The sequence below is a fragment of the Rhamphochromis longiceps genome, linkage group LG3 (genome assembly GCF_057381845.1).
Source record: "Rhamphochromis longiceps isolate RC_006_pf linkage group LG3, R_longiceps_female_GT1.1, whole genome shotgun sequence".
Taxonomy (NCBI): domain Eukaryota; kingdom Metazoa; phylum Chordata; class Actinopteri; order Cichliformes; family Cichlidae; genus Rhamphochromis; species Rhamphochromis longiceps.
This window is the reverse complement of record NC_140559.1, coordinates 8,558,189-8,579,488: the sequence shown is the minus strand read 5'-3', so window position 1 is coordinate 8,579,488 and position 21,300 is coordinate 8,558,189. Positions and strand designations below refer to the sequence as shown.

The window sequence follows — 21,300 nt, the reverse complement described above, 5'->3', positions numbered from 1 at the left end:
TAGAGTTTTATTTGTAAGAAAATTATGAGCTTCATATTGTGCATCAAATAAAAGAACATTTCACAACTCTGAGTCAACAGAAACAGGAAACAGAAATGTCTCTAATGTAGACGTGTACAGTGTAGTGTAAGCATTAAAAGATCATAAAGGAAACACTAACATTTATGTGAAACTAATTGTAATAAAAAAAATGAGCAGGTGCTTTATAGATGTAAAAGAAAGAATCTGAAAACAACACTTTTTTGGTCTAAGTGATCAAAGTAGAAAACAGAACTGATGTTCAAGAACAAACCGTAGCTGCACTAATATTACACATCTCCATTGTTGTGGTGAACAGACATGTTGCTTTTAAAACCACATGCAGTGTGTGACTGTGACTGTTCACTGAGACCATGAACGCCACTTCGCTGAAGCCTTCGCCTTCGTCTTCTTCTTCTTCTTCTAAATTGGAAGCAGAAGGAGCACGAGCTGCTTTGATCTACTGAAAGGAAAAAGCAGAACATCTGAGCTGAAACCATTAAGACAGGAACAATCATTCAATGCAGTGTCTCAGGTGGCTTAGCCTGTTACAACTGTTGATACAAGCTAAATACGGTTAACACACAGTGTCAGGGAGCTCCAGTGTGGGAACTAGTGGCTTTAGGTTTGTAGTCATTTAACTTTCATCCATTCATTTAATTCAGGAGGAAGAAATGTCAGGTGGGTGCAGGCTGGTTACATGCATTTGGTCCCATGCTGTCTTTAACTAAATGACTTGGTTCACTTTATGGCTGGGCTGTATGTGGGGTTATATCATGTTATTTGGGCAGGAGTTCCTGTCCCCTGTTAGACTTAGAAAGTTTCTCCATAAGTAGAGTTTCTAACTCTTCTAGCACATCTGTGGCTGACAGCTTTTTGGTGGCTCTTTTTACCCCACACTGGCTGTGAGTGTGTAAATAGCCCCACTAGTTCTTTTGGGTTGCAGTTAACTTGGGAGGAAGAGGTGGGTCTGCCATGACTAGATGAATAACAATTATCTGGGATACATAAATTTCATAATGCATGCATGTATCTCTATAAACCTGCCTGAGGGCTGCCATTTTTTACATTCAGTTATTTCTTTGTTGAATCTAAATAATGAATGTGTTACAGTTAGACTGACACTGGTCAGTGTAAATGGCTCATTGGGACACAGAAACCTTTAAATTAAACCCTATCACCTGATATCGAGTGTCAAACAATATCAAAGCTGTAAACGCTGTTTACAGTCAGAATTTATAAAACTATGATTGTAAATAAATTCAAACAAGTGAGCTTTTCTCTTTGTGCTGAATATCAACACTGTGGTTTCTTAGACTGTAAGCTTTACTTCAGCACAACCAGTTGTAGAAGCTGCCACTCCAAATGTCTTTGATAACAAGAAAAAAATACCTTTTCAGTCCACGGCCTGAAGTTCTTCTCTGACATCTTCTGCCATCAGCTTTGTCTGCTGGTTTGAAGACAATAAACCACAAAAAGATGATTTAGTCACTTTGTCTGCGTCATGCAGCTCGAATGTGTCGTGTAACGATGTTGAATAGCCGTCGTTATCCCTCTGCTGTGTCAGTAGGATTGTACTGTACAGCATCTCATTGATATGTGAGGAATGCTAATGTAACACGATAACAGACTTACATCATTAAAACATAAAGGACAGGAGATATTTAGATATTTTTATATTTATATTACAGTTTATAGCTGACGGATATTACTAAATAGATAGAATTTACTAAATAGCTGGATGAACATGAAAAATATGTCTATAATAACAAATGACCATGAGAGCCAGTAGAATTAATTCAACTGGACACTCAAAGACGTCCTTAAATGCTCTTTAAGTGGCAGAACAGATGAACAAACAGTTAATCGCTTACTTGAGATGAAATCTGCTCAGCTACTTTGAAAACAGCTTCTAACTGGTTCCTCCTTTAACAGGATGACTGCTCAGGGGTAAGGCCATCATGCAGTCCAGCAACCTTTATGGTTCTGCTTTGATTCACCAGGAACTATTAGGGAAACCTTCCAGCGCCTCCTGTGAAAGACACAGACATAAACACACAAACATTTATTAACATGTTCCACAGTCTTCCAGTTTGATTTTCTCATCCTGTGGACAACAATGTACATGGATGCAGGTTTATTGTTAACTTTTGTAAGGTTTATTTAGTGAACATATCCAGCTGCAGCTCCACTGTGATCCTGAACTGGATAAGCACTTAAGAAATGTGTCAATAAATGGACAAACATCAGCTTACTATATTTATCCAAACAGACGGGACCAATAATGCTTCACTGAGTCAGAGACTTTAACGTCTCTTCTATGTAAGAATGTCTCGTGCTGATATACCTGCAAACTTGACAACAAAGGTTTTTCAGACTGCATGTAGCTGTCCTCTATGTCAGCTCACACATTTACATTCATGTCACACTTATTTCTGCTTTCCCATTTTATAATTGTGTGGATGCCTTAATAGGCATCCACACTATTGAGATCCTGTTTCTCTTTCTTCTTTATTATTATTCCGGGTGTTTCCGTACACTTTTTGCCGTGGATCTACTTCCACAATTTTTGTGCGATTTTCACCGTTCAAACTCTAAACTGTTCTGCTCTTTCTGCTAATGCCGGCTATGACTTTTGGTGTTTATTACTATTATACTTTTTAAAATATTACACTTTTTTCCTTTAATTTGTCCCATTGAAATGAATGGGAAACTTCCACAATTCTGCTAAAACTTTCTTGTCTTTGAAACTTAACTACTGCCTCATACTTTCACCTAGAAACTCCATTCAAACTTTAAAATGTTCTCAAATGATTTGGCTATTCCTGTATGATTCAGCTTTTTCAGATCTTCTACCGTTTTAATCTTATCCCTCTTTGAGTTTTCAGTTGCAAAATTGTGATTTTTCAGAAAATACATGCGTTGCTATGGTTGCTATGCAATTAACTCAGAGGGGACAGTGAAACTGTTTGAATTTTCTCTTCATGTCCAAACAACTTCTTGCTACTCGCTCAATTTCCACTCAAGCCCCACAAATTATACATCAAAACGTAGGTATTTTTGCTGGCTTTCAGAAAATGTCACTATCATTGTTGTGGGACTCATAGATATTTTGCAAATCTCCTCAGAGTAACACAAAGTCAGAAAACTCTCCATATAAACTCAATGGAGAGTTTGTTCAAAATCACCGCTGGATTTCTCTAATGAGAGGCATTTTCAAATTGTCATATCTCCTTAACGAAGCGAAGTTAAGACATGAGGCTTGTCCCCGTATATGTTCAGACACCCCTGACACTCACAATTCAAGAATTTCTTTCTCACCTATTACCGTTCTGAAATGAGTTGGACTTGTTTGAGGGTAGGAAATTTGTCCCTCGCTCAGATTTCATCAGATTTCAATCTCTGGAAATGAACCACTTTTTTCTCTCGTCATATCTTTTTGATGGATTTCCACAGAGCCCTGAAAATTTCCATGACTGTTCACCAAAGCCTGCTGTTTCTTACGGTGAAAGAATGATTTTGATGCTCCATATAGATTTAGAGTTACCAAAGGTTGTTTGAGCGCAAGTCAAGGCAGTTTTTGCTTCGCCTCTACTCAGTTACAGTGTATTACAAGTCATATATCTTTAATAATTTATGTTTTATCTCTGAATTATGAAGACCTGAAGATTCCCCCATCTCTTCTGAATAAAACGATGCCTGAATGACCGTTCTAGCCTCTACGGTTAGGAAATTATGGCCATTTGTTCGAGGGGAATCCTGAATGTCAGAAATACACTGAAGAAAACTCACACCTCTCTCTGTGTCTGTGTGTGTAAGGGCTGACTACAGCAGGTGCAGCTAATTTAACTGACCTACATATACCAAGCCCAGACTCTCAACAGCTCCTGTTCCCTTTACTGTCTGTGTATGTGTGTCTGTGTATCAATATTTCTCCTATGTTTAGGTATTACTCCTCAATCATAGTATTTCTGCTAAAGCAAAGTACTTCTACTACATCTTAGTACTTCTGCTAAATCATAGTATTTCTGCCAATTCATAGTATTTTTGCAAAATCATGGTATTTGTGCAAAATCATGGTTTTGGGGCCAAATATTTCTGTTATTTTATAATATATGTGCTGAATATAATATGTGCCAAATCATAGTATTTATCCCAAATTATAGTATTTATGCCAAATTACAGTATTTCTGCTAAAACGCAGAAATAGTACCTTTTAGCAGGAATTTCTACCAAAAGATAGTACTTCTGCTAAATCAGAGTATTTCTGCTAAACCAGAGTATTCCTGCCAAATCATAGTATTTGTACTGAAACATGGTACTTCTGCCCAATCATAGTATTTGTACTAAATCATAGTACTTGTGCCAAATCATAGTATTTATACCCAATCATAGTATTTCTGCTAAATCATAGCATTTGTGCCAAATCATGGTATTTGTGCAAAAACATAGTATGTCTGCAAAACCATAGTATATCTCTTATGTTATAGTATTACTACTAAGGGATAGTATTTCTGCCAAATCATAGTATGTGTGCCAAATCGCAGTATTTATACCAAATCACAGTATTTGTGGTAAAACATAGTATTTCTGCCATATTGTGGTATTTGTGCAAGAACATTGAACTGTTATGTTATAGTATTACTACTAAGTCATAGTATTTCTGCATTGTTATAGTATTTGTACTAAAACGTAGTATCTCTGCCAAGTCATAGAATTACTGCAATTTCATAGTTTTTTTTAGGAAATCTGTTATGTTATAGTATTACTACTAAGTCATAGTATTTCTGCCAAATCATAGTATTTGTGCCAAAGCATCGTATTTGTATGGAGTCATAGTATTTCTTCTAAATCATAGTATTTCAATCAAATCTCAGTAGTTGTTGTTAAAACGCAATATTATTGCCAAATCATAGTATTTGTACCCAATCATAGTATTTCTGCTAAATCATAGCATTTGTGCCAAATCATGGTATTTGTGCAAAAACATAGTATGTCTGCAAAACCATAGTATATCTCTTATGTTATAGTATTACTACTAAGGCATAGTATTTCTGCCAAATCATAGTATTTGTACTAAATCATAGTACTTGTGCCAAATCATAGTATTTGTTGAACATCATAGTATTGGAACCAAAACATAGTATTTGTCCCAAAGCATCGTATTTGTATTGAGTAATAGTATTTCTTCTAAATCATAGTATTTCAATCAAATCTCAGTAGTTGTGTTAAAATGCAGTATTATTGCCAAATCATAGTATTTGTACCCAATCATAGTATTTTTGCCAAATCGTGGTATTTGTGCCCAATTAATAATTCTGTTATGTTATAGTATTACTACTAAGTCGTAGAATATCTGTTATGTTATAGTGTATCTGCGGAATATAGTATGTGTGCCAAATCGTAGTATTTACACCAAATCACAGTATTTTTGCTAAAACATATTGTGGTATTTGTGCAAGAACATTGAACTGTTATGTTATAGTATTACTACTAAGTCATAGTATTTCTGCGTTGTTATAGTATTTGTGCTAAAACGTAGTATCTCTGCCAAGTCATAGAATTACTGCAATTTCATAGTTTTTTTTAGGAAATCTGTTATGTTATAGTATTACTACTAAGTCATAGTATTTCTGCCAAATCATAGTATTTGTGCCAAAGCATCGTATTTGTATGGAGTCATAGTATTTCTTCTAAATCATAGTATTTCAATCAAATCTCAGTAGTTGTTGTTAAAACGCAATATTATTGCCAAATCATAGTATTTGTACCCAATCATAGTATTTCTGCTAAATCATAGCATTTGTGCCAAATCATGGTATTTGTGCAAAAACATAGTATGTCTGCAAAACCATAGTATATCTCTTATGTTATAGTATTACTACTAAGGCATAGTATTTCTGCCAAATCATAGTATGTGTGCCAAATCGCAGTATTTATACCAAATCACAGTATTTGTGGTAAAACATAGTATTTCTGCCATATTGTGGTATTTGTGCAAGAACATTGAACTGTTATGTTATAGTATTACTACTAAGTCATAGTATTTCTGCATTGTTATAGTATTTGTACTAAAACGTAGTATCTCTGCCAAGTCATAGAATTACTGCAATTTCATAGTTTTTTTTAGGAAATCTGTTATGTTATAGTATTACTACTAAGTCATAGTATTTCTGCCAAATCATAGTATTTGTGCCAAAGCATCGTATTTGTATGGAGTCATAGTATTTCTTCTAAATCATAGTATTTCAATCAAATCTCAGTAGTTGTTGTTAAAACGCAGTATTATTGCCAAATCATAGTATTTGTACCCAATCATAGTATTTCTGCTAAATCATAGCATTTGTGCCAAATCATGGTATTTGTGCAAAAACATAGTATGTCTGCAAAACCATAGTATATCTCTTATGTTATAGTATTACTACTAAGGCATAGTATTTCTGCCAAATCATAGTATTTGTACTAAATCATAGTACTTGTGCCAAATCATAGTATTTGTTGAACATCATAGTATTGGAACCAAAACATAGTATTTGTCCCAAAGCATCGTATTTGTATTGAGTAATAGTATTTCTTCTAAATCATAGTATTTCAATCAAATCTCAGTAGTTGTGTTAAAATGCAGTATTATTGCCAAATCATAGTATTTGTACCCAATCATAGTATTTTTGCCAAATCGTGGTATTTGTGCCCAATTAATAATTCTGTTATGTTATAGTATTACTACTAAGTCGTAGAATATCTGTTATGTTATAGTGTATCTGCGGAATATAGTATGTGTGCCAAATCGTAGTATTTACACCAAATCACAGTATTTTTGCTAAAACATAGTATTTCTGCCATATTGTGGTATTTGTGCAAGAACATTGAACTGTTATGTTATAGTATTACTACTAAGTCATAGTATTTCTGCGTTGTTATAGTATTTGTGCTAAAACGTAGTATCTCTGCCAAGTCATAGAATTACTGCAATTTAATAGTTTTTTTTAGGAAATCTGTTATGTTATAGTATTACTACTCAGTCATAGTATTTCTGCCAAATCATAGTATTTGTGTGAATTTGTATACTGTAATATCACTGTATTATGTAGTGGCTAAGTAGGGGCTGTTTACTAAGTGCATCAGTGTAAATAGGTCATCTCTTGTGTTGGAGTGCCCTCTTGTGGCGCCTTTTGGGTAGTGCCTTAGTAAACGGGAACCCTGTAAAAAGTGGCATCAGACTGATTTGTAGTGGAGGAATTTGTTACCAGTTTTCTTAATCTTCAATCTGTATGCATGTTGTAATGCATACCCTGTTCTTAATCATAGAAACCACACCATATCACCTCTCCACATCCTCCTACTGTATGCCATACCTCCCTGTACCATCCATCTGACCGCAATAAACTCCACCTGTGGTAATCTAATCCCTGGATGTCAGCCTCTCCTTCTGACCGAGGATAGTTATAGTATTTGAGCCAAATCATAGTATTTGTGCCAAAGTATAGTATTTCTTCCAAATCATAGTATAACTGCACAATAAAGGTTCTTGAGCCACATCAGTGTTTGTGCCAAATCTTAGTATTTCTTCTAAATCCTAGTAATTCTGCTCAATGATAGAATTTCTGCTATGCTTTAGTACTTTTTTCCTAGATTGTAGTACTTCTGCTAAGTCAAAGTATTTCATGTAAATCATAGTATTTCTACCAAGTCCCAATGTTTCTGCTAAATCATAAATAATGTTTTAGTACAAATTGTATGATTTGGTGGAACTTTCTGTGTTCCAGCAAAAATGCTATGATTTGGCAGGAAAAAAATATTATTTAGTATAAATACTAAGTTTTAGCAGAAATACTATGTTTAAACTTTAAAAAATTCTGCTATTTCTGCTGATGTGTGTTATGACTTTTGACCATTGAAATGAATGGAACACATTATCAATGTGGTCACTGATTTTGCATGATGGGCTGAGCTGTGTTTTACCTCAGTGAGATAAGCATCCGTTCTCAGACTGGGAGGCCTGGGTTCAAATCCAGCTTATGGCAACATTTCTTTCACTTAACAGTTAAACTTTTTTTAAACTCTTTTCAACACAAATTTCATTTTTTTCACCCCTTTTCAGCAAAATTTTCGATTTTTTTAACCCCTTTTCAGCACAAATCCAAACTTTTTCAGCTCTTTTTCAGCAAAAACCTCTTTTCAGCAGAATTCTGCTCATTCAACTCTTTTCAGCAAAATTTTCAGTTTTTTCTGCTGTTTTCAGAAAAAAAACTCTTTTCAGCAGAATTCTGCTCATTCACCTCTTTTCAGCAGAAATTCTGCTGATTGAACTCTTTTCAGCAGAATTTTCACCCCCTTTTTTTTTGCCCAAATTCTGCTAGCACAATTGTCAATCTCTCCACCTTTTCTTTGTGAGAAAGTGTTTGGCTCAGTGAGCTAAATAGCTGCCCTTTGACCAGGAGGGCCAGGTTCGAATCCTGCTCAGGGCATCTTTTTTTTTTTTTTGTTGTTGTTTCAACTTTTTCAGCTTTTTTCAGCAGATATCTTCAGCCGTTAAGGCATCCACACTGCATTTTCGCAGGAAATGCAAATTTTTCTAGTTATTACTTACATTTTGATTAGATACCTTGAGTTTGTAAATGATCAGATTACATAATTGGAATACAATGTATCCAATTCAGGGCTGCGGGAGGATGAAGCCTATCCCAGCTGATACAGGACAAAGACAGGCTGCCAGTTTATTGCAGGGCTAACACGATATGTGTAACAGAAAATCCACTTAAATGTTTGATATTTCTTATAATAATCATAATTATGACTATTATTTAAAGGTTTCTTTATAAATACATTTTGATTTTTTATAACCTCTAAAATATAAACCTGAGCTGTTTCAGATTCTGACCTCTGACCTCACTGCAGCTCCCTCTTGGAAGTACGTCTGCTTCTTGTCTACCCCCAGTGTTGACCGCCTGCCCTTGATATCACGTACTGTACCTGAGGAACAAAAAAGGACAAACACTTGCCTTCATTTAAGAAGTACATTCATACAGAGGTAATCTATGGAAACACACTAGTTCACCCTTTGGGAGGAATCAGTTCCTGTGAAACATTTCTGTAAATGAACATCATGTGGAGAATGAATGAAATGAGTTCTTCAGGTGACTCAGCAGTCCCACACTGACAAATGAAATCTAGTTAAACTATTAAGCATATTTGCTCTTCTGAAATCTGTGTTAAACAACAACAAACATAAATTAGTAACAAAAATACAGCTGAGTAGAGGCTTTACAAACCACCAGCAGCCATAATGCTAAATTTTAATCTTCAAATGTTTCTGAGCCGTCTTGAACCTACTTTTAACACATTAAAGTCCCACAGTCAATGCAGCCTGACTCAATCCTAGATGTTCAGCACACAGAGACACAGAGGTGCCGTTTAAAGTTTAGTGATAACCTGAGTCACTGATCATTTGCAGTATTACAGAGTCTGGCAGTCTTTGCATGATGTCCACGTCACTGTAAGTTTCTAGCTGACTCTCAGGTGTGACAGGTGTGCCAGCAGGAAAGAGTAATAATAACCTGCATCCTGAGGTTTGTCATGCAGGATTAAAGCAGCCAGGCTTTGTTCACACAGCTAGGATTGTATTTTACACTGACCCTGGGTCAGTATAAGTATCATACAGTTTAAACGAAGCACTGAAACTTGCACATATTTATTACAGATGCACTGAAGCTAATCGAGATATTTGCTGTCAATCTGTGGCTGCGATTAAACACTTTACTGGAAACTTTATTAACTAGTAACTTCATCAGTCATGACTAGGGTTGCCAACTCCCTGAAAAATAAATAAGGGACACCTCGTGGCCAGGGCCGGGCAACCTAGTTGTCTTCACCCTTCCCAGTGTGGTAGCTCTTTTTTGTGTGTGTGAAATTATTTTTTAACCATTTGACTTGAATTTGATTCAAGCAGATGCATATTCTTTGTGATATGACCATATGGGAAACAAATGATCATTTAGCCATTTATTTTTAGCTCAAAATGACAACATTAACACAGTAAAACAGGTCTCTTTCTTAAACAGAAGCCTGTCATGCTTAACTTTTGAGAATATAAGTAAATCTTTCTTTAAAAGAACTCTGTCCTGCTTAACTTAAAATTATATAAAATAATAGAAAACAATAGAAAGAAAAATATTCTTGTAACTGTGCACATATAGTGCATTTAGTACAATTGGCTTCAGTTGAGGTATTATTTCAGCTTTTCTAATGTAATCAGCTGCTCCTGTTTGTAAACCCGCTTGTTCCCATGATTACACATCATAACTCATCATCATTATTCATCTATGTATTACTTTTATGTATTAGTGATCTATTTGTTGTAATCATCTATCCTTGCAGTTGTTTATTACACAAAATAAATTATATTATCACACTTCTGGCCACATAGCGCTGATATTCACTGCACATGCCCATTTTAACCTTAATCAGAATCTGAATCAGAATCAGAATACTTTATTGATCCCTGGGAGAAATTATTTTTTGTTACAGTGCTCCATTTTAAACCAACATTAAGACAAGACAGACAATACGCTAACTAAGAATAGTACAATATATACATATATATACATACATACATACATAAGTCACTCATAAATAAATAGTTGGAAAAGAAACATGTGTAGCTGTAGCAGCAAACAGTGTGTTAAGTGGATGCGTTGTACAGGGAGATGGCCACAGGCAGGAATGATTTCCTGTGTCGTTCAGTGGTGCTTTTCGGTAATCTCAGTCTCTCACTGAACGTGCTCCTGTGACTGACCAGCATGTCATGGAGTGGGTGGGAGGTGTTATCCAACATTGTCTTTATCTTGGACAGCATCCGCCTCTCCGACACCACCTTGAGGGAGTCCAGCTCCATCCCCACAACATTGCTGGCCTTACGGATCAGTTTATTAAGTCTGTTGGCATCTGCGACCCTCAGCCTGCTCCCCCAGCATGCAACAGCATAGAGGATCGCACTGGCCACAACAGACTCATAGAAAATCCTCAGCATTTTCTGGCAGATGTTGAAGGACCTCAGTCGCCTCAAAAAATAGAGACGACTCTGGCCCTTCCTGTAAAGTGCTGTGGTGTTTTTAGCCCAGTCCAGTTTATTGTCAATGTGTACTCCAAGGTATTTATAGTCCTCCACAATGTCAACACTGACCCCCTGGATTGAAACAGGGGTCAAGTGTTTCCTGGTCTTCCTGAAGTCCACGATCAGTTCCTTGGTCTTTGCCACGTTGAGCTGCAGATGATTCTGCTCACACCACGTGACAAAGGAGTCGACCACAGCCCGGTACTCTGTCTCATCATCCCTGCTGATGCATCCAACCACCGCAGAGTCATCAGAAAACTTCTGAAGATGGCAGGTCTCTGTGCAGTGGCTGAAGTCTGTGGTGTAGAGGGTGAAGAGGAAGGGGGAGAGGACAGTCCCCTGTGGTGCCCCTGTGTTGTTAATCACCTTGTCAGACACACACTGTGGGAGACGTACATATTGTGGTCTTCCTGTCAGGTAATCAACAATCCAGGACACCAGAGAAGCATCCACCTGCATCGCTGCTAACTTATCACCCAGGAGGGTCGGCCTGATGGTGTTGAAAGCACTGGAAAAGTCAAAAAACATGACCCTCACAGTGCTCGCCGGCTGGTCCAGATGGGTGTAGACACGATTGAGCAGGTAGATGATGGCGTCCTCTGTTCCGAGACGAGGCTGATAAGCGAACTGAAGGGGATCCAGATGTGGTCTTACTATGGGTCGCAGCTGGTCCAGGATGAACCAGGATTAACCAGAGGGTTTAAAAAACAAACCAGTGTTTACATACCATATCTGCTTCTGCCGTGGCCTGGTGGACAAGAAAATGGTTAAGGGTTCCCCGAGCTTTCACGCCCCTCATGTTCTTCATGTGCCCATTAGAAGCATGCCTATGGAAAAAGTGCGCCGGCACACAGTGCAGTGCGCTTTATAGGTGTTATGGTGACCTTTTCCAGCCAGGTGTTTCGCTTTTCCCATTCCTCCCTGTACTTTTGCAGCCTTTTTTTATTTCTCTGAGGGAACAAACATTGCTGCTCTAATGCTGGGCTTACACTGTGCGATTTTTGGCCCATTTTGAGCCAATTTTTGAGTCGTGCGACCGATTTGGTGATCGGCCCGATTTTGGCCTTCATCGTGCATCGTGTAGTATACGTGGGGTAACGAGAAGCGATTAACACCTCGAGCAGCTCCCGATCATCAATCGCTCGTGAGCCGCTCACACTGCTCATGCGCAAACACGTAAACGTCGGTGAAAAAGACGGAGCAGCACGGCTGTGCAGCCTGTGATCTGGACACAAGCGATGGAGGCACAACTTGTAGAACTTTGGAAAGCTCATCCGAGCCTTTTCGATGTGGCATCACAAAATGATCACGACCACAACAACCGTGAAAATAGTTGGATTTACATGCTGCTCATTCACAGCTGCCTGATCAATGTTTTTCATTAGCAATTTAGCAAAGTTGATGGTGGTGGTTTGTGTGTCTGTGTGAGTGAAAGACAGAGAGAGCGACAGATTTTCTGTTATAACCTTCATTTTATGGAGGCACAGTGTGAGCACTCAGGTCGCATCAGAGCATCGGTGAGAGTGTGAGACCTGCATCGTGACCTACCAACTTCTAACCCCTGCGAGTCAATCGTGCAGTTTGAGCAGGAGCTGAATAACGTGACTGAAAAAAATCGCACAGTGTCTGCCCAGCTTTAGGTGTACTGTCGTCCGAGACTTGCACCGCAGTGTCGGCGTTTGTTTCCCTGTTGGCCATGCTTCTTGTTGTGGTCATCTGTTGTCTTCCGGTATTTTCTCCGCAAGCGACCTTTCCTCGACCAATGAGATGAGCGGTAATCTGAATTGTCATACTCGAATTGTCATAAGTGTGCTGTCAGCTCATTGGTCACAAAGCAGGAGAGGGGCTGGGAATTATGTTTTCAAACAAAGCGTTAATTCCATTAACATTTATAGACTACTCACAGCACGCACAGACTTGCAGGACACATAAGCAAGCCACGCTTGTTCATATTAGTGAATATTCACACACATAGTCAGACTTATGGAGTCTCTCACCACACTTCTTTTTCTCTTTCTATTTACAAACAAGGGATGTTTCCATATTCTCTCCACCTGTCTAAACGAAACACCCAGCATACATCATTAAACATACACGCACAATTAAGGGCATGCTGAGGTTTGTCACATGGAATGTAAATGGAGCTGGCACCAGAGGAAAGAGGTTAAAAATATTTAACCAGCTTAAAAAACTACAGGCAGATGTTGTTTTATTACAAGAAACTCACAAACCTGTCACAGGTTTAAATGAACTTAAAACACCTGAGTTTCCTAACGTGTTTGCAGCCGGTTATAATTCTAGACAACGGGGAGTAGCAATTTTAATACATAAAAATGTTAATTTTACAGTACTCGATACAGTTATAGATCCAGAGGGTAGATTTCTAATTATTAAACTATCAATATTGAACAAAAAACTATGTATTGTTAGTATATATGGTCCAAATGTTGATGAACCCTCATTCTTCCACGGTTTTTTTAGTGCACTCTCTGAACACCTTGATTGCACACTCATTCTTGGCGGTGACCTCAACCTTGGACTAAATGAAGAAATGGATAGGCTCAACACAACAGGAACTCAGCGTAATTGGCAGTCCACAAATATAATCAAACAGTATATGAACGACTTTGGTCTTTGTGATGCATGGCGCTCTCTTCACCCCACCAGTAAGGAATATACTTTTTTCTCGCATGTTCATCACTCTTACTCTCGTCTGGATTATTTTTTGGTCAGCAGCTCACTGCTGTGTGACATTTCAGACACTGAGATTCATCCTATAGCTGTCAGCGATCATGCTCCTGTATCTTTAACACTAATGCACAAGAATAATACTACGCCAAGTAAAAACTGGAGATTTAATATATCACTACTTAAAGATGAAGACTTTATTAAATACTTTAAAAAGGAATGGACTTCATATTTAGACTTTAATGACACTCCCGGAATATCTGCTTCTGTTCTATGGGAAGCAGGGAAAGCTGTGATGAGAGGTAAAATAATTTCTTTCTCATCACACAAAAAGAAAGAAGAAAACAAAAATATTCAGGAATTAGAAAAAAACATCAAATCACTAGAAGAAGCCTACGCGTCCCACCAAGATCAGGAAACATTGAACAAAATATGCAAAACAAAACTAGAATTAAATGAAACTATTAATAAAAAAACACAATTCCTTATACAAAGACTTCGCTTGCAGAATTTTGAACACAGTAACAAATCAGGTCGATTTCTAGCTAACCAGCTAAAAATAAATAAAGAAAAAACAACTATATGTGCTGCTAAAGATTTATCGGGGAACACAATATATGATCCTGGAAGAATAAACAACATTTTTAGGGATTTCTATGAAACTTTATACTCACCACAAATAAACCCATCTAAAAATGAAATTGATCTGTTTCTTGACAACGTAACTCTTCCAAAATTACTAGACAGTCAAGCAATGGAATTGGATTCGCCACTGACGCCAAGTGAACTCCAGGAAGCCCTGATAAGTATGCCCAATAATAAGGCTCCAGGTCCAGACGGCTTCCCTGCAGAATTCTACAAAGAATTCTGGACAATTTTGGCACCAGTATTCCACAGCATGTTGCAGGAAATCGAGGAAAAGGGCAGACTACCACCAAATATGAATTCTGCCAACATTAGTCTCCTGCTAAAACCAGGCAAAGACCCTTTATTTCCCTCAAGCTATCGTCCAATTTCTCTTTTAAATGTAGACCTTAAAATAATCTGCAAAGCTCTCTCAAAGAGATTAGAGAAAATGACCCCCCTCTTAATTCATCCTGACCAAACTGGTTTCATAAAAGGTCGGCACTCCTCAACAAACACTCGTAGATTACTTAATTTAATAGACTACTCATACGATAAAAACATCGAAGCCATAATATTATCTCTAGATGCAGAAAAAGCATTTGACAGAGTTAATTGGAAATTTTTATTCGCAACTTTACACAAATTTGGTTTTGGAAACTCTTTCATAAACTGGATAAGAATATTATACAATTCCCCAACGGCTCGTATCAGAACAAATGACCAGACATCCTCCAGCTTCTGTCTCCTGAGGGGCACCAGACAGGGATGCCCACTCTCCCCCTCACTTTTTGCAATTTTTATCGAACCTCTAGCAGCAGCATTTAGACAGGCTACAACAATTAAGGGCATAAAATGTAAGAACATAGAACATAAAATCAGTCTCTATGCGGATGATGTGTTGCTTTTTCTGCAAAACACACAAACCAACCTCTCTGAGGTAATTACTTTAATAAACTGGTTTTCAAGAGTTTCAGATTATTCAATTAACTGGCCAAAATCTACAGTTCTCCCCATTAACTGCTCCTTCCATAATTCTTCCTCTGCCCCACTGCAATCCGGAAACATTAAATATTTAGGTATTAATATCTCTCCTAAGCTTTCAGACTTAACTAAACTAAACCACATCCCACTTCTAAAGAAAGTAGAAGGCGATCTGACTAGATGGAAATCTTTACCCATATCACTCATGGGAAGGGTCGCCACTATAAAAATGATGATCTTGCCAAAAATAAATTACTTATTTTTGATGATCCCTAACAAACCATCACAAGATTGGTTCAGATCTCTGGATTCATATATTTCCAAATTCCTTTGGAAAGATAAACCCCCGCGCATTAGCTTAAAAACGCTACAAAGAACCAAGGATAGAGGAGGATTAGATCTGCCTAATTTTCACCAATACTTCTTAGCCAACAGGCTTCAGTTCATCTCAGAATGGTTAAAACATACCTTCTTAGTTGAGCCCTGGCTAGATGTTGAACAGGCACTATGCAAGGATCTAGAGATTTCAGACCTACCATTTATTAGCTCAAACATCAAAAGACATGAATGCTTTAAAAGTATCAACATCAGCTTTTCTCTAACAGCATGGTGGGAGTTTCTAAAAATAACGGAGTCTTCATTAATCCCATGCAAACGTACACCTATCTGGAATAACCCTGACATATTACAAAACAATAATATGATTAATTTCCCAGAATGGAGTTGTAAAGGAATTAAATACTTAGAACATATATTAGAGGGAACAGAATTTATTCCATTTGACAGACTAGTTGAACAATATGGGATCAACAAGACAAGGTTTTTAGAATATCAACAAATTAAATCCATAGTAAAAAAGAAATTTAACCTCAGTCAAGTTGAATTACAAACACCACTAAGTGCGGCACATTTTCTTACTCTTAAATCCCCCAAATTATTATCTAAAATATACAGAACACTTTCTAAATTAGATGAATCAATATCCCTTCCTACTGCAAAGTGGGAAGCAGATTTATCAGTCAACCTAAACCAAAACTTCTGGTCTCAGATTTGCTTAAAAACTTTTAAATTAATTAAAAATCCCAGTCTGCAATTAATACAATACAAAATACTTCATAGAGTGCACTATACAGGTCATCGGATGTTCAAGATGGGCTTTACATCTTCCAACAACTGCTCACACTGTCAAGGCAATACACCAGACAATTACATCCACGCTCTTTGGTTCTGTCCACCAGTGCAAAAGTTTTGGCGCGAGATATGTGAAGACTTATCAAAATGTCTGAAATGTAACATTCCAACCTCCCCCTTAGTGTGTTTGTTGGGCAGCTTAGATAATGTCACTTCAGAAAAGAATATAGCCCATATGATCTTCACTGCCCTGTGCATAGCCAAGAAAACAGTCCTCATGAACTGGAAAAATAAAAATAATCTTAATTCTAACCAATATAGAAATTATCTATTAGATTACATTAGTCTTGACACAGCCTCTGCCACCACATCAGATCAATTGCTCTGGGCCCCTTTTATCAGCTCCATCACCTAGTGGGGGTGGGGGGTCATAGTTTGGTCCCGCCTTCACTGTTGTGATTGGTGAGGGGGTAGGGACAGGCTTAGGGCGTCGGGGGGTTCCCCGGAGGCATCTTCCTTGGGGGGCTCAACCCGGGGTAGCGGTCACGTCCGGTTGAGGGCTCTGTTGGCTCTCAGGTGACTGTTTCCTCGCGGCTGCGTGCAGCGGGGCTAGGGGAGGGTCTGTGCTGACGGACGTGGGTTACTGACCTGGCAACCTGGCTGCCCCTGGGTGGGTCCGGGATGGGCGTGGGGTTCTGGGGGTGCTCCGTCTCTGGGCGGGGGCCCGGGCCGGGCCTCGGGGGCTCGGGTCCTGGTTGGTGTGTTGCCGGGGTTGTGGGCGGGTGGGTGCATGGGGGCCCGGCCCTGGAGCAGGGTGCCGCCGGTGCATCGAGCCGCCTGGGGGGCTCTTCAACTGGTGGGGGGGATGGTCACATCTGGCAGGAGCTTTCTTCTCTCAGGAACTCTCTGCAGGAGGGGGAGATACAGGAGAGGTGGAGGAAGATCTCAGCCTGGGCGTTTACCGTCTTATGTAGTCTGGAAGATGTGTGGTTGGTGGGGTGGGTGCAGTTTTCTCTGTGGTGGGGTTGGGTGGACTGTCCAGGGCTCTGTGGAGCCGGGGGGCGCTACTGCACTGGGCCCCGGTCTGATGGGCCTGGGCCCCCCTTCCCTGGCGGGTCGCGGAGGGTGGGAGTGCCTACTGGGGTCAGCGGGGGAGCTGGCCCCAGGGAGGGGTCACTTGCCCCTCCCTTCCTTCCCTCCCCATCTCCAGCTGCCTCCCTCTTCCCGCTCCTCCACAACCACCCACACATGCAGGGCCTTGGAGTGGGGGTATGTCACCAGGGTGCAGAGGAGGCTACCCCCCCCCCCCCCTGTCCCCTTCTGGCTGCCTCTGCCTCAATTTTATCCCACATCTTAGACATTCACATTATTCACACTCTCATTACACATACATATAGGATCTTGGGGGTGGGCACAATCACGGAGTCCAAATCACCATCAGGGTGTATACCTCACCCCTGACGTCGTTGCCCACCTCTCAATTTTAAATACACTTAGTCATTGAGGGTTAGCAGGAGGGACTATGCGCTTACCTGCTGCTCCTTGGCAGGTAGCTCCATGCCCTCCTGGGTTTTAATTGCACCTTAGAACACATATGCATCAACACTACAATGAGCGGGTGGAGGGAGGTTTGGAGTCTTCTCCCACCCCCATTCTCTGCGGCCTGCTGGAGCGGGAGGGCTAGTAGGAGGAGTTGGCCGTCCGACTGCGGTCTGGGGTGTGGGGCCTCCCTGCTGCTGCGGAGTCGGGGTGGTCTGCCTCTCCCCACCGCAGGGAAAAGGGTAACACCACCTGGGTCTGGGTGCAATTCCCCCCTCCAGGGGCAAGGGTACCTAGACCCGGATTGTAGAGTACGCTTGGGGAGTGTGATTGTGTGTACAGCGTCTCTTTATGTCTGTCTCCACGTTGGTTGAGTGTGGAGTGAGTGCATATGAGAGCATGAGGGTGGGAATGGATGTTTGTGTCTGTGTGTGCCTGTATGTCTGTGTCTATATGTCAGGTTGGGTATCAGACGCCACCTCTCTGGGGACACCTCAGGCCCTCCAAGGTTTGGAGGCCTATCTCCACCCACCACCACTTCCCCTGCCGGTGGCGGACTCCCTCAGGTGTCGGTGTGTTGGTGGTTCTTTGTGTCTGGGGGTGGGCGTCCGGGTACACACCGGCTCACTCCTTGGCGGCCGCTTGTCGGGGCCTGGGGCCTGGGGCTCGCTCGGGCTCCCTTTGGAGGTGGGGTGCCCCCGGCCTCTCGGCCTAGGGCTCGGTCACTCAGGCGCAGCTGGGGGCCGGCGGAGCTCACGGGCGCGTCACTGCAACCCCCCCTGGCTTCTGCTCCGCGGCTGCTGAGTGAGCCCTCATCTGGGACTCTCCTCAGCTCTTACTGGAACAGTGGCGCGGCTGCCCCTCTGTTGGTCTTCCATGGTCTTTTGTGTTCTGGGGGCCTCTGGATGTCTGGAGTTTTGATCTCCTCCATACCCGCTTCACACCCTGGAGGACGGGGCTGAGGCCCCCCCACACTCCCTAGCAGATCATTACATGGAGAAACCTTTGGAATGCAAGCATGCTGATCCACACAGGTATGCACACATGGGTATTCACAGACGCGGACTAAAGCTTTCTTGGCTGCTGCCTCAAAGCACACTGTGCGCTGTCTATCTTGCGTGCTGCACAATATTGTTTATTACTTAGTAAATACTGATATCTATGACTAGCTAGTTTATTGTGATGGTGCTTTGTTTTCTCTATTATTATGTTGCTCTTTGTTGTTTGCTGTCTCCTCTGTTTGTTTGTTTGTTTGTTTGTTTTTTTTTCTCCATACAGGTGACCCAGGAGTTTTTTTTTTTTTTGTTTTTTTTTTGTCTCTCTTCCCCCCCCTTCTCACCGTCTCTTCTCCCCTTTGGTTTTCTTTCTTTCTCTCCCCCTCTCTCTCTCATTCATTCCCCCTGTCCTATTTATTAATAAAAAAAAAAAAAAAAAAAAAAAAAAATGACAAAGGATGAACTGAAGCTCTGCCATCACGTAATGTCGCATACTGCTGTTTCTGATGTCATTTAGAAAAAAAAAAAAAAAAAAAAAAAAACATTTATAGACTACTTTTGATTCTCACTGTATTACGGGACAAAGTGCGTCCCTTATTAGCTCAATACGGGACGTGTACTTTTGTTTCTAAATACGGGACGATTCCGTTTTTTAAGGGACGGTTGGCAACCCTAGTCATGACAGAAGCTAATATTTCTGTGCTAACATCGTTTAAACAGTAACAGCTTTCCTCCAATATAAGCTAACGTTTACACCGTAACTTTAAGCTAGCACCATAAAGACGGTAAAACACGTAATAATATCTACAAATGCATCTTAAAGCTGTTATATTAGCACTCGGTGTATTACTAACATAACCACATTAACATTACTGACACTCGCTGACTTTTAATAGTCATTCTATAAATGCTGTCCGTTTAAATGGTCTTACCTGTACACACTGCATATCCACCGGATTCCAGCCAGAGTGGATTCTGGAGTCTTCCCACGCTCCTGTTAGTGATCCTCCATCTGGATGGATGAGAACAACCTTCTGAACAATCTAGCAGGAGATGGCCCATATCTATGGGACTGGTTTGTGCTGATAACGTCCATTGTATGGACTGATAACAGCCGAAGCGGGTGAATAAAGTCACCCGGTCGCTAGCTGTGCCATTACCCAGCATACATCACTCCCTCCGTAAATGCAATAAACGATACAAAAGTATCGTTCTACCTGTTTTTCAGGTAGTTGTTTATATTATATAATTTATTGTGTTCCGTATACGTCACTACAATGTGATTTGGAAAATGTCTAAATATACGGACAACAGGCACTTCCGCAGCAATCTCTTCAATCGGAGGACCCTTCACGTCAATTCCCGACGCGAGGGGGGTACCCTGCGCGTCCATAAGTGCAGCAGAGGGAGCCTGACCATGCGTCACACGTTTGACGAGTTGGGAGTGAGAACGTGTTGCCCTCTCACACTGCAGGCCAACTGGTTTCTCCCCTCTTCTATGGAACCAGCTTCCAGACTTGGATTTGAGAGACAGACACTATCTCTACTTTTAAGATAAGGGTTCAAACTTTAATTTTTGCTAAAGCATATAGTTAGAGCTGGATCAGGTGACCCTGGATCCTCCCTTAGTTATGCTGCAATGGGTGTAGGCTGCTGGGGATTCCCATGATGCATTGAGTATTTCTTCTTCAGTCACCTTTCTCCCTCACTATGTGTTAATAGACCTCTCTGCATTGAATCACACTTGTTATTAATCTCTGTCTCTCTTCCACAGCATGCCTCTTGTCCCATCTTCGTTCTCTCACCCCAACCACTCCTGGCAGATGGCCGCCCCTCACTGAGCCTGTTACTGCCGGCACTTCCTCCCTGTTAAAAGGGAGTTTTTTTCCACTGTCGCCAAAGTGCTTGCTCATAGGGGGTCATATGATTGTTGGGTTTTTCTCCTTGTGTATATTATTTTAGAGTCTACCTTACAAAGTAAAGCACCTTGAGCCGACTGTTGTTGTGATTTGGTGCTGTATCAATAAAACTGAATTGAATTGAAATAACATAAAAGGACATAATGCTGCAGGTTGGCTTTCTTTCTTTTCTGATTCACCAGTTTGTATGCATCTTTTCACAGGAGTGACCTAAGGACGGCTGTAGCCTACCCTTATTTACTTATATAATGAACAACATATAGTGTAATGTAGTGTAAAATAGAGTGTT

General features: G+C 40.3%; 1 long non-coding RNA gene across 5 annotated transcripts; it reads right to left on the bottom strand.

Moving 5' to 3' along the window:
* Nucleotides 1-20,173, bottom strand: LOC146672726 (uncharacterized). 5 transcript variants are annotated; one of them, XR_014908510.1, is made up of 5 exons: nucleotides 20,025-20,173; nucleotides 8,900-8,991; nucleotides 1,893-2,050; nucleotides 1,411-1,468; nucleotides 1-481 (listed from the first exon to the last, which is right to left on the bottom strand). It is a non-coding gene; the product is annotated as an uncharacterized LOC146672726 (long non-coding RNA). The 5 variants fall into 5 exon arrangements; XR_014908511.1 differs by having other exon boundaries at nucleotides 1,411-1,465; XR_014908506.1 differs by having other exon boundaries at nucleotides 8,907-8,991.
* Nucleotides 20,174-21,300: the final 1,127 nt, after the last annotated feature.